A 13,737-nucleotide genomic window follows, 5' to 3' on the forward strand; every position below is an offset into this window, starting at 1 on the left:
ACAGTGATGATAACAAGTGACCATTTCAGTCATGACAACAAGTGACCATCTCAGTGATGACAAGTGACCATTTCAGTGATGACAACAAGTGACCATTGCAGTCATGCCAACAAGTGACCATTTCAGAAAGAATGGAAAGGGAACAGTTAAGTAATGATAACAAGTGAACATTTAACTTTATGCTGGGTTGTGTAAAATTTAGTTATGTTTAAATGTAACCCATGTTTAAATGTTATTACATTGCAGAATCTAGTTACTATTTAGATCATTAAATAATACATAAATATAAATTTCAACTACTCTCGCAGCTGCCAGTAGGCTGTTGCACCATTTGCGCACTGGTCCGGTCTGCGCGTTTCATTGGAGGCCGATGTGACTACATCGGCTATTTCGGACCAATTCCTTCGATATGCACAGGGTGGAGGTTTCCCCTGCCCACCCACTGTCAGATCCTCCCACCTGGAGCCAACAGCATTTACGGGGGCCTCATTTGCCTCTTCGCTAAAGGGTTTGGCCCTTCTCTTTCCTGCACCTCCCTCCATTCTTTAAATTTATCTGTAATTTGGATAAGACTTTCTGACCTGCTTCCTTTCTCCTCTCTCTCTCTCTCTCTCTCTCTCTCTCTCAAACCCACCCAGAGCTTCTGAACATGTGTGAAGACCCTTGACCTCTCAAAACGCGGGAAGAAGCATCAACCTGAAAAAAAACCTGCACATGCGCAGCAATGCATTGCTGGGGAAGCTTTTTTTTTCCCATTCACTTCCGTTTTCTTTGGGCGATCAGGAGATCGCCGAGAAATGACATCGCCCATTTGACATCGCTGGGCTAAGGCAGAGTGGAAAATCGAAAAAAAAAGGGCCTTGAGCTGGCCATCAGCACGGGCGATAGGTCCCGCATCGCTGGAACAAGGCCCTTTTTTTTCGGCCTTAGCCTGAAAGTGGAAAGTCTAGCCCAAAGACTCTAAGGGAAGGATGAACTAAGGAAGTAAAAGAGGTATCAAATTGAAAACAAAGGCATACAATGTTGCGAAGAATACTGGAAGGCCAGAGAATTATGACATTTTTAGAAACCAGCAAAGGACGACTAAAAAAAACTAATGAGAGAAGATAGTTTATGAGAGTAAATTGGCAAGAAATATAAAAACTATGACAGCTTCGACAGATATATAAAAAGGAAGAGAGTAGCTAAAGTAAACGTTGGTCCCTTAGAGGGTGCGACTGGGGAATTAATAATGGGAAACAGGGAAATGGCAGAGATTTTGAACAAATATTTTGTATCGATCTTCACAATCGAAGACACTAAAAACATCCCAATAATTTTTTTAGGCGCACTTTGTGGCGCGAAAAACGGGCGCCCAGGTCGGGACTGCGCCGTTCTAGGCGCGTGTGGAAACTTGGGCCCAAGATTCTGAAGGGGCTTGACAGGGTAAATGCAAAGAGGATGCTTCCCCTTCTGGGGGAATCTGGAATTAGGGGGCATTATTTCAGAAGAAGGGGTCGCCCATTTAAAACGGAAATGAAGAGGAATTTCTTCTCAGAGGGTCGTGAATCTTTGGAATTCTCTTCCCCAGAGAGCTGTGGAGGCTGGGTCATTGAATATATATATGAAGATAGACAGATGTTTGAATGATAGAGGAGTCAGTCAAGGGGAGTGGGCAGGAAAGTGGAGTTGAGACCAAGATCAGATCAGCCATGATCTTATTGAATGGTGGAGCAGGCTAGAGGGGCCAAATAGCCTACTCCTATTTATTATGTTATTATGTTAATGTCATGTATTTATCTACATTTATTTTTATCTATCTACTTATGATAGAATATGACTGTGACTCTGTGAAACAATCCCTATAATAAAATGCTGGAATTTGCTCAAAATCAAACACAGTTGTAACAAAACAAAGTCCAGCTTCCCCAATGGCCTGGTGTACAGGACACCATCCAGGGTAGAACAAAGCCATACAAATCGGATTAGAAGTCCAAAGTTCAACCCGTGCTCCATACAGACTTTGTTGATTTCTCGGCCTTTTGGCTAAGATCATGTGTAACTGACCTGACAGGGGAGTAACCATGACCCCAACGTGGTTCTCCCTAGATCAGGAAGGTGATTCTCCTATGCTTTTTGGAAATAGGAGGTGGGTGGGGTGGCTTGACCCATCTACCTCCATAGAGGTGTGTGGGGGGGCCTGACCCATCCACCTCCATGGCACGAACCTGGTATTGCAGTACTTTCAGGAACGGTGCTTGGGCTCTAGGCCTTTTGGCTAAGAGCATTGGCGCAGGGTGATCCTTGATGTGTGCAAGGTGACCTCTGGCGTTTGTGATCTGACAAAGAATTGGAAAGATTGGCAATGCATAAAAAAAAAGAACAGTTGAGAGAAGCACAAGCAACAAAATTAGCTAGGAGAGCACCCTCTAGGGCTCAAGTTTCGGCCTGAGTTGCTCCTATTTTTTGGAGCATCATAGAAATTGCAATTCTCGGCCTTTAGTTTGCTCCAGTTCTAGTGAGTTGGAATAGTTTCATTTTAGAACAGATTTTGTTTTTTCATATGGGGGCGTGTCCAACCACTTACGCCTGTTTTGTAAGTTTAAGCAGCGAAAACTTACTCCAAGCTAACTTAAAATGGAGCAAGTGTAGATTTTTGTACACTCAGAAAAACCTTGCCTACACTTTAAAAATTAGGCGCAGGGATTGAGAGATGGCGGGGGGGGGGGGGGAGGGGAAGGGAAGTTTACAAGCATTAAACACTTCACTTTTACAAATAAAGAGCCATCATCAATAATAAATGATAAATAAATCAATAAATCAATCAAAAAAAAAAAATTATAAATAAAAAATTACGTTTCTACTCACCAACTGCAGCACCGGGAGCCCTCCAACAGCGTGCTGGGAGGGCCCCCCTCCACCACCCCAGTGACTGTTTCCTTCAGTGTGTCTGTGTTTCTGACCGCGAGGGGTGGGGGGGGGGGGAAGAAGAGGATGGGGGGGGGGAAGAAGAGGATGGGGGGGGGGAAGAAGAGGATGGGGGGGGGGAAGAAGAGGATGGGGGGGGGGGAAGAAGAGGATGGGGGGGGGAAGAAGAGGATGGGGGAGGGGGAAGAAGAGGAGAGGAGGGGGGGAAGAAGAGGAGAGGAGGGGGGGAAGAAGAGGAGAGGAGGGGGGGAAGAAGAGGAGAGGAGGGGGGGAAGAAGAGGAGAGGAGGGGGGGGGAAGAAGAGGAGAGGAGGGGGGGGAAGAAGAGGAGAGGAGGGGGGGGGAAGAAGAGGAGAGGAGGGGGGGGAAGAAGAGGAGAGGAGGGGGGGGGAAGAAGAGGAGAGGAGGGGGGGGGGAAGAAGAGGAGAGGAGGGGGGGGGGAAGAAGAGGAGAGGAGGGGGGGGGGGGAAGAAGAGGAGAGGAGGGGGGGGGGAAGAAGAGGAGAGGAGGGGGGGGAAGAAGAGGAGAGGAGGGGGGGGAAGAAGAGGAGAGGAGGGGGGGGAAGAAGAGGAGAGGAGGGGGGGGGAAGAGGAGGAGGGCGGGGGAAGAGGAGGAGGGCGGGGGAAGAGGAGAGGAGGGGGGGGGAAGAGGAGGAGGGCGGGGGAAGAGGAGGGGGGGGAGGAAGAGGAGGAGGGGGGGAAGAGGAGGAGGGTGGGGGAAGAGGAGGGGGGGAAGAGGAGGGGGGAGGGGGAAAGAGGAGGGGAGGGAGGGGGAAAGAGGAGGGGAGGGAGGGGGAAAGAGGAGGGGGGGAGGGGGAAAGAGGAGGGGGAAGAGATGAACGGGTGAGGGGGGAGCTGAACGGGAGGGGGGGGGGGCGGGGAAGGTGGAGAGCTGAACGGGAGGGAGGCCCGAGTCCCGACCTTCGCCCGGGGAGCCCATTCGGCCAGGGCTCGGGCCGGCGTGCTTCGGGCCCCTCCCACGCAGCCTCAGGGGCAAGAGCTACTGCACATGCGCGCACGCTCTGTTTTCAGCGCCGGGACCTGGCTCCGCCCCCGAACCCTTGTGCTGCGCCATGCCAAGCACGAAGACGTCCTGAGGAACTCGCAGAATCACAAGGTAAGTTTTCGGTGCCCTTTTTATTCCAGAAAGTCGGCGCACCTTATGGAGTTTCACCATTTTTACAGAGAGCGGAAACTTGGGCTCTAGGATGCCAGCTGTGGAATGAGGCCTGGGAATTAATGTTATGCAGCAAGGTGAGAAAAACTACATATGATACTTCAATGTTTCTGTACCTCAGCACAGTTCAATAGGTCAGTCTTGCACAGCTGCTTAATGGGAGTCATGTAGAGAAAGATTGGATTATAGAAAAATAAAATAATTCTGGGAAGAGGTACTGCACCATGATTCATACAACAGGCAGGGAGATGGTTGGTTATATACCTCTTAGATATCCCATTACCGGTGATGCAAGGTCAGTACAGGGTCGTATGCTTCACACACTTTATTTGTAGCACATGTGCATGTGACACTGAACTGGCTTTAAAAGGAAATCTCAGTGATTTTTTGTTTCCAGAGTCTTCCTTTGTCCTTTCATTCCTTGTATCTTGCACAGGACTTGAAGAGGAGGGCCAACAAAACATTACAGCTTGTCATGTATTTATCGGCTATACTTATGATGGAATATGACTATACAAATCGGATTAGAAATCCAAAGTTCAACCTCTGCTCTGACTTTGTTGATTGCTACAGGCGCAGCAGTTGAGGTGCTGCAACTCACGTCAGAGTGGCCAGGCTAGGAATGGGAGTAAAAAGGAACATCACTGTTGGTTTCTGCTCCAGGCTCTGATCTAGCAACACCCGCTGAAAATTGTAATGGCAGGTTGAATAGTTTGCTTGCACTCACTGTCCAGACTCGCGCATGATGGATGGCCATTCAAGCAAGGTATCACACGGCTGCCAATACCTGTGGACCTATAAACCAGCAACAGTGAGCATCTTTAGAAGGGGGAAAATGGGGGAGATTTCCCCTGCCCCGCCCCAAATGATTAACGACAAACAAGGAAAAGACCAAATGTATCAGTCTGAGCAGACACTCATATACAGGAACATCATAAATGTTAGAATGTCTTAAAGGGGCCGTGCCTTTTGTGATTTTTCTGTTTTAAACCTGAGCTTACTTCTGCAGTAAAATTCACTGCAATGAGGACTGCTTTTTCAGTTAAATTTCAATACAAGTGCAAATACCATGGACATTTTCACCCAAAATTTGAATTATGCTTTGGGTCGTGCCCTTCCTGTGCTCTGTCTCCAACATGGTGATACAATTCTGAATCTGGAAAACTCTCTTTCAGCAGAAGGAAGGTGGGGGGGGGGGGCAAGTTAAGTGATAACCAATCTCTTGCAATTCAGCATAATTCCCAACAGCTGATTGTGTATCATTGTCAGATATCCTACAAATAGTCACCTGCTAACCCATGCAGTCAGAGAAAAAGTAATCATTTTCATATTGTGCAATATTTCATTCGACATCAAATTTCCACTTCTCACATCACAAGCCTTTTTACAAAATATCTTTTTTAAAGATATCACTATTGGGAATTGATAGTACAGCTTTTCCAACATGTCATACTAATCATAATTATGAAATGTGTCAAAAAAATGCACTTACTGTGCTTGACAAATATCACAGTTCCGGCCCTTTCACTCTGAACTGTGATATTCCCTTTCAATTCTCCCTTTTTGTTTTGCACACTGAAGTCCAGAGGACGATTTCCCAGACCTCCACCCTTTTAATTTCTCTTCATTACCAATGCTTTCTGCTACCTCTGACTAATTCCAGAATATCCACCCCTGTAACCTGCTGGTTGCCAGTAACAATCTGCCAAAAAAAAGTATCGCTTCCACTCTGCAGAACAAGCAGAATCAACATCATACTAATAATCTTTCAAGGTACATAGTTGGATAGGCAATGGTACTAAACAGACATGGATAGATTCAGGCATCAAAACAAAGATGGCCAGTACTAACATTATGTAAATGACAGTCAAACAGACTGGTAAACCGACATGTGGCTCCAGCATGTTGATCGCCAGTAACGAATGAACGCAAGCCTTGTTCCACTATTCCGTGGGGATCCAGCTATATTTTATTTACTCCTCCTGAGTGCACTTCCTTTCGCTCCCTTCCTTTTAATAAAAAGGTTATCTTTTCCTCAGTTAAGAATATTCAAGTGACAACACTGAAGAAATAAACAATGATGAGCAGAGCGATTTGCCCAACAATCGTCATCACCTGCCTTTGGAAAAAACACCTTGCCCCCAACACAGCAGCTGTACTGATGGCACAGATGAGAGATCTGGAACTTAGTGTAAGAATCAGGACTGCAAATCCACATTCTATTACACTGGACCAAAAATTGCAGTTGGATACCTCCGACCAAAATTTTCTTCTCCAAAATTACCTGGTACTTGCACTTCTTATAAATGGTATTTACGAACACTTGCACTCCAAGGCCTTGATACGCAGCCCAGCACAGAGGCCCACGTATTCCAGGAGCGTAAGCGCATCTTAGGGTCACGTGGGCCTGGACAATGCAATCACAATGTAGTATTCTCATTCATAGTAATGGGATCAAATAAAACACAAATTAAGAAAAACATTTCACTTTTAAAAAATTAATAGAAATTGCATGTTTTAGAGAAAAAAAATGATTTTTAAAAAATGTTTTAATAGTGTTAAAAATAAACTTATCTTTATAAACAGGGTTTTTAATATAAAAATAAGTAGTAACATTTATTTTTCTATCTATTAAAACCCTGGTAAAAGCAGGCCCCGGGCCAAGAGTTTGAAGCACATTCGCTGGGCAAGAGTTGTGCAAATAGCCCAAATCTCCACCTGCGAAGGCCCTTCTCCCGGGTGATCTGTCAAAAGACATTCAGTTAGTTACGATTTTTTTTAGGTTCATTTTTTTTTTAAAAGCCAAAGGAGACGTAACCTGCCACACGCGCCAATTCTGGCCATTTAGGCACGTTTGGCCAGCTGAGAGTTCCTCCAGTTCTGCTTCGGCCAGCGTGGGGGGGGGGAGAGAGAGGGGGGGGGGGGGGGAAGAGAGAGAGGGGGGGGGGGGGGGGGGGGGAGAGAGAGAGGGGGACCGGAAGAGAGAGGGACCGATTCAGGCGGCGGACCAGTGCCGAACTGGACCTGCAAACCCTTCGGCTGGGGGCACTGGAGGTAAGTTTCTGCAATATATTTCAATGTGTTTTTAAATTGATACAATGTGTTTTACTGTGTTGCGAGCTGGCTGTATGTTTCACTTTGCAGCCTTAGCTCGCATTGTGCTCCTGGTTACCATGGCAGCCGATCTTTTTGGCGCAGATCAAGGCTCCTCCCCCAAAACTAAAAGACAGGTTAGGCCACGCCAAAATGAAGAAATCCAACAAGGAAACTTAGAAAAAATTTTTTGGCGTACTTGGGCCCCCAAAAAACGAGCGTAACTCTTCAAGTACGCAAAAAAAAAACCTTTGGGGAAAATTGAGCCCTATGAAATTAAACTACCATGAAATATAAAAACAGATAGCAAGAGTTTCTATAGGTATATAAAAAAGAAAAGAGTGACTAAAGTAAATGTTGGTCACTTAGATGAGGAGACTGGGGAATTAGTGATGGGGAACATGGAGATGGCAGAAACTCTGAACATACATTTTGTATCAGTCTTTACGGTAGAGGACGCTAAAAAATATCCCAACAGTTGATCGTCAAGGGGCTATAGGGGTGGAGGAACTGAACACAATCACAATCACTAAGGAGGTGTTACGTGCAGCAGAGCTGGTCTCCAGTCGTCTTGGGTAATCCTTGCCACTGGACCAAGACCTAGCTCTGTCAAGCCCGTGTGGTGGCTGGTGTGCAACGGCCACCACGTTAAAAAAATCCATGCACAGGCATCTTCCACAGGATGTAGTTCGGGTACTTCATTCGAAACACCTGTGAACTTATCCTTTTTTGGCATGGAAGTAAGTCATCCTCGTTTCGAGGAACCGCCTATGATGATGATGAGGACTAAAGGCGGATAAATCCCCTGACCTGATGGCTTGCATCCTAGGGTCTGAAGAGAAGTAGAGGCAGAGATAGTGGATGCATTGGTTGTAATTTACCAAAATTCACTGGATTCTGGGGAGGTCCCAGTAGATTGGAAATGTAATGCCCCTATTTAAAAAAGGAGGCAGACAAAAAGCAGGAAGCTATAGACCAGTTAACCTAGCATCTGTGGTTGGGAAAATGTTGGCGTCCATTATTAAAGAAGCAGTAGCAGGACATTTGGAAAAGCAAAATTCGGTCAGGCAGAGTCAGCATGGATTTATGAAGGGGAAGTCATGTTTGACAAATTTGCTGGAGTTCTTTGAGGATGTAACGAACAGGGTGGATAAAGGGGAACCAGTGGATGAGGTGTATTTGGACTTCCAGTAGGCATTTGACAAGGTGCCATATAAAAGGTTACTGCACAAGATAAAAGTTCACGGGGTTGGGGGTAATATATTAGCATGGATAGAGGATTGGCTAACTAACAGGAAACAGAGAGTTGGGCTAAATGATTCATTCACTGGTTGGCAACCAGTACAGTGGGCTGCCAGTAACTAGCAGAGATCAGTGCTGGCACCCCAACTATTTACAATCTATATTAACGACTTGGAAGAAGGGACTGAGTGTAACGTAGCCAAGTTTGCTGACAATACAAAGATGGGAGAAAAAGCAATGTGTGAGGAGGACACAAAAAATCTGCAAAAGGACAGACAGGGTAAGTGAGTGGGCAAAAATTTGGCAGATGGTTTATAATATTGGAAAGTGTGAGGTCATGCGCTTTTGCAGAAAAAGAGCAAGTTATTATTTAAATGGAGAAAGATTGCAAAGTGCTGCAGTACAGCGGGACCTGGGGGTACTTGTGCATGAAACACAAAAGGATAGTGTGCAGGTACAGCAAGTGATCAGGAAGGCCAATGGTATCTTGGCCTTTATTGCAAAGGGGATGGAATATTAAAGCAGGGAAGCTGTGCTACAGTTATATAAGGTATTGGTGCGGCCACACCTGGAATACTGTGTGCAGTTTTGGTTTCCATATTTATGAAAGGATATTCTTGCTTTGGAGGCAGTTCAGAGAAGGTTCACTGAGTTGATTCCGGGGATGAGGGGGGTTGACTTATAAGGAAAGGTTGAGTAAGTTGGGCCTCTACTCATTGGAATTCAGAAGAATGAGAGGTGATCTTATCGAAACGTATAAGATTATGAGGGGGCTTGACAAGGTGGATGCAGAGAGGATGTTTCCACTGATGGGGGAAGACTAGAACTCGAGGGCATGATCTTAGAATAAGGGGTCGTCCATTTAAAACAGAGTTGAGGAGAAATTTCTTCTCTGAGGGTTGTAAATCTGTGGAATTCGCTGTCTCAGAGAGCTGTGGAAGCTGGGACATTGAATACATTTGAGACAGAAATAGATAATTTCTTAAATGATCAGGGGATAATGGGTTATGGGGAGCGGGCAGGGGAGTGGAGCTGAGTCCATGATCAGATCAGCCATGATCTTACCGAATGGCGGAGCAGGCTCGAGGGGCCATATGGCCTACTCCTGTTCCTATTTCTTATGTTCTTATCTAATCACATTTGTATTTGTTGAGGACAATTTAAGGCCAATTATACCAATTTATAGTGATGGGGCCTGTAATTTCTCAGCCAGTATTGATCACTAATCACATGCTGCAGAATAGAGATGGAAGAATAAAATGAGAAAAGTTACATACAAGTACATTGCTGTAATGTCAGGTTTTAATAAATCATGGATTTTTTTCCCCCTCTGGTCCACAGTAAAAGTAGCAGAACTAGGGTATGTCATCCCATGAGGAAGGAAATGGAGTTCAGTTGGCTAATAGATTTTATTTTATAAAGCAACAGGGGCAAGAATAAAAGAACGGTTCTATAATGTTATTGATGGGGCCAGGTCCCCTGTTCTCTCTGTCAACCGCCGTGGGAAAAGTGCTTTGTCTGAAAAAAAAACACGCACGTGCAGAATGGCCATTGCTATGGATGCCAGCCTTGCACGACGAAATACATCGCTAAGGCCCATTTCTCATCCCTAAGGTTATCGTCCAAATTAAAAAGGCGTAACTTGTGTTTTTTTTTAAATGGGCGATATTCCAGCGATTCTGACCATAGTGGAAAGTCTAGCCCATCGTGACTTTCCAACCCAGATAAACTCTCCACTGGCTTGAGTCACACCCAATGTTCTCGTTAAATTATGGGCCTTTATAATGGAACAAAACACGAATGGGCTGTGCAGCCCCTTAAAGGGGGCCACACACCCAAAAAGAATTAGTGGGAACATTGGTCATAACTAGCACAAAGGAAGAAGGTTGTGGTTGTTGGAGGTGAATCATCTCAGCCCCAGAACATCGCTGCAGGAGTTCCTCAGGGCAGTGTCCTCATCCCAACCATCTTTCGCTGCTCCATTAATGACCTTCCATCTATCATAAGGTCAGAAGTGGGGATGTTTGCTGATGATTGCATAGTGTTCAGCTCCATTCGCACTCCCTCAGATAATGAAGCTGTCCGTGCCCGCATGCAGCAAGACCTGGACAACAATCAGGATTGAGCTGGTAAGTGGTAGAAACATAGAAAATAGGTGCAAGAGTAGGCCATTCGGCCCTTCGAGCCTGCACCACCATTCAATTTGATCATTGCTGATCATGCAACTTCAATACCCCATTCCTGCTTTCTCTCCATACCTCTTGATCCCTTTAGCCATAAGGGCCACATCTAACTCCCTTTTGAATATATCTAACGAACTGGCCTCAACAACTTTCTGTGGTAGGGAATTCCCCAGGTTCACAATTCTCTGAGTGAAGAAGTTTCTCCTCATCTCAGTCCTAAATGGCATACCCCTTATCCTTAGACTGTGACCCCTGGTTCTGAACTTCCCCAACATTGGGAATATTGTTCTTGCATCTAACCTATCATATCCCGTCATAATTTTATATGTTTCTATGAGATCCCTCTCATTCTTCTAAATTCCATAATATAAGCCGAGTCGTTCCAGTCTTTCTTCAAATGTCAGTCCTGCCATCCCGGAATCAGTTTGGTGAACCTTCGCTGCACTCCCTCAATAGCAAGAATGTCCTTCCTCAGATTAGGAGAACAAAACTGTACACAATATTCAAGGTGTGGCCTCACCAAGGCCCTGTACAACTGCAGTAAGATTCCCCTGCTCCTATACTCAAATCCTCTCGCTATGAAGGCCAACATGCCATTTGCCTTCTTCACTGCCTGCTGTACCTGCATGCCAACTTTCAACGACTGATGTACTATGACACCCAGGTCTCGTTACACCTCCCCTTTTCCTAATCTGTCACCATTCAGATAATATTCTGCCTTCCTGTGTGGATAACCTCACATTTATCTACATTATACTGCATCTGCCATGCATTTGCCCACTCACCTAACCTGTCCAACTCACCCTGCAGCCTCTCAGCATCCTCCTCACAGCTTAGTGTCATCTGCAAACTTGGAGATATTACATTCAATTCCTTTGTCTAAATCATTAATGTATATTGTAAATAGCTGGGTCCCAGCACTGAACCTTGCGGTACCCCACTAGTTACTGCCTGTCATTCTGAAAAGGACCGTTTATTCCTTCCTGTCTGCCAACCAGTTCTCAATCCACGTCAATACATTACCCCCAATCCCATGTGCTTTAACTTTGCACATTAATCTCTTGTGTGGGACCTTGTCGAAAGCCTTCTGAAAGTCCAAATACACAACATCAACTGGTTCTCCCTTGTCCACTCTACTGGAAACATCCTCAAAAAATTCCAGAAGATATGTCAAGCATGATTTCCCTTTCACAAATCCATGCTGACTTGGACCCATCATGTCACCTCTTTCCAAATGCGCTGCTATGACATCCTTAATAATTGATTCCATCATTTTACCCACTACCGATGTCAGGCTGACCGATCTATAATTCCCTGTTTTCTCTCTCCCTCCTTTTTTAAAAAGTGGGGTTATATTGGCTACACGCCACTCCATAGGAACTGATCCAGAGTCTATGGAATGTTGGAAAATGACTGTCAATGCATCCGCTATTTCTAAGGCCACCTCCTTAAGTACTCTGAGATGCAGACCATCAGGCCCTGGGGATTTATCGGCCTTCAATCCCATCAATTTCCCCAACACAATTTCCCGACTAATAAGGACTTCCCTCAGTTCCTCCTTCTTACTAGACCCTCTGACCCCTTTTATATCCGGAAGGTTGCTTGTGTCCTCCTTAGTGTATACCAAACCAAAGTACTTGTTCAATTGGTCTGCCATTTCTTTGTTCCCAGTTATGACTTCCCCGATTCTGACTGCAAGGGACCTACATTTGTCTTTACTCATAGTTTTCTCTTCACATATCACTCTAAGCTTTTGCAGTCAGTTTTTATGTTCCCTGCAAGCTTCCTCTCATACTCGATTTACCCCTCCTAATTAAACCCTTTGTCCTCCTCCGCTGAATTCTAAATTTCTCCCAGTCCTCAGGTTTGCTGCTTTTTCTGGCCAATTTATATGCCTCTTCCTTGGTTTTAACACTATCCCTAATTTCCCTTGTAAGCCACGGTTGAGCCACCTTCATAAGAACATAAGAATTAGGAACAGGAGTAGGCCATCTAGCCCCTCGAGCCTGCTCCGCCATTCAACAAGATCATGGCTGATCTGGCCGAGGACTCAGCTCCACTTACCCGCCCGCTCCCTATAACCCTTAATTCCCTTATTGGTTAAAAATCTATCTATCTGTGATTTGAATACATTCAATGAGCTAGCCTCAACTGCTTCCTTGGGCAGAGAATTCCACAGATTCACAACCCTCTGGGAGAAGAAATTCCTTCTCAACTCGGTTTTAAATTGGCTCCCCTGTATTTTGAGGCTGTGCCCTCTAGTTCTCGTCTCCCCAACCAGTGGAAACAACCTCTCTGCCTCTATCTTGTCTATCCCTTTCATTATTTTAAATGTTTCGGTAAGATCACCCCTCATCCTTCTGAACCAGAACGAGTAAAGACCCAGTCTACTCAATCTATCATCATAAGGTAACCCCCTCATCTCCAGAATCAGCCTAGTGAATCGTCTTTGTACCCCCTCCAAAGCCTTCCTTAAGTAAGGTGATCAAAACTAGCTGATGTTGCCAGGAGGAGACTCTAAGCTATGAGGACAGATTAGATAGGCTGGATTTGCTTTCATTGGAACAGAGGAGGCTGAGGGGAGACCTCATTGAGGTATATAAAATTATGAGGGGCCTAGATATAGTGGATAGAAAGGGCCTATTTCCCTTAGCAGAAGGGTCAACAACCAGGGGGCATAAATTTAAAGTAATTGGTAGAAGGTTTAGAGGGGATTTGAGGAGAAATATCTTCACGCAGAGGGTTGTGGGGGTCTGGAACTCAGTGGTAAAGGCAGAAACCCTCACCACATTTAAAAAAGTGCTTGGATGTGCACCTGAAGTGACCAAAAGCTGGAAAGTGGGATTAGGCTGGATAGCCTCTTTGGCTGGCATGGACATGATCGGCCGAAATGGCCTCCTTCCATGCTGTAAACTTCTTTGATTCTTTGAACACATCAGTACACGGTCACAGCAGTCAAGACATATTTTTGCACATGATCTCCCTAACAGCAAGCCCCAGAGCAGCTGGTAAACTGCATTTGACAGATAACTAAAAGCAGGGTGTCGGCATACCAGTGCGGGAGCAATGTGATAAAAGATAGATGATGAAGAGAGTGCAGAAATTTACCAACAAGCATCTTCATGCAATTTTATCAA

General features: G+C 45.4%; 1 protein-coding gene and 1 pseudogene across 4 annotated transcripts in view; one reads left to right on the forward strand and one right to left on the reverse strand.

Annotated features, from left to right (window-relative positions):
- Positions 1-13,737, reverse strand: part of LOC139270369 (lysine-specific demethylase 4C-like) — a 632,979-nt gene that overhangs the window by 604,461 nt on the left and 14,781 nt on the right. The gene's annotated exons all lie outside the window — the stretch shown is intronic.
- On the forward strand, positions 2,006-2,244 carry LOC139279758 (U2 spliceosomal RNA; annotated as a pseudogene).

The sequence above is a fragment of the Pristiophorus japonicus genome, chromosome 1 (genome assembly GCF_044704955.1).
Source record: "Pristiophorus japonicus isolate sPriJap1 chromosome 1, sPriJap1.hap1, whole genome shotgun sequence".
Lineage (NCBI taxonomy): Eukaryota > Metazoa > Chordata > Chondrichthyes > Pristiophoridae > Pristiophorus > Pristiophorus japonicus.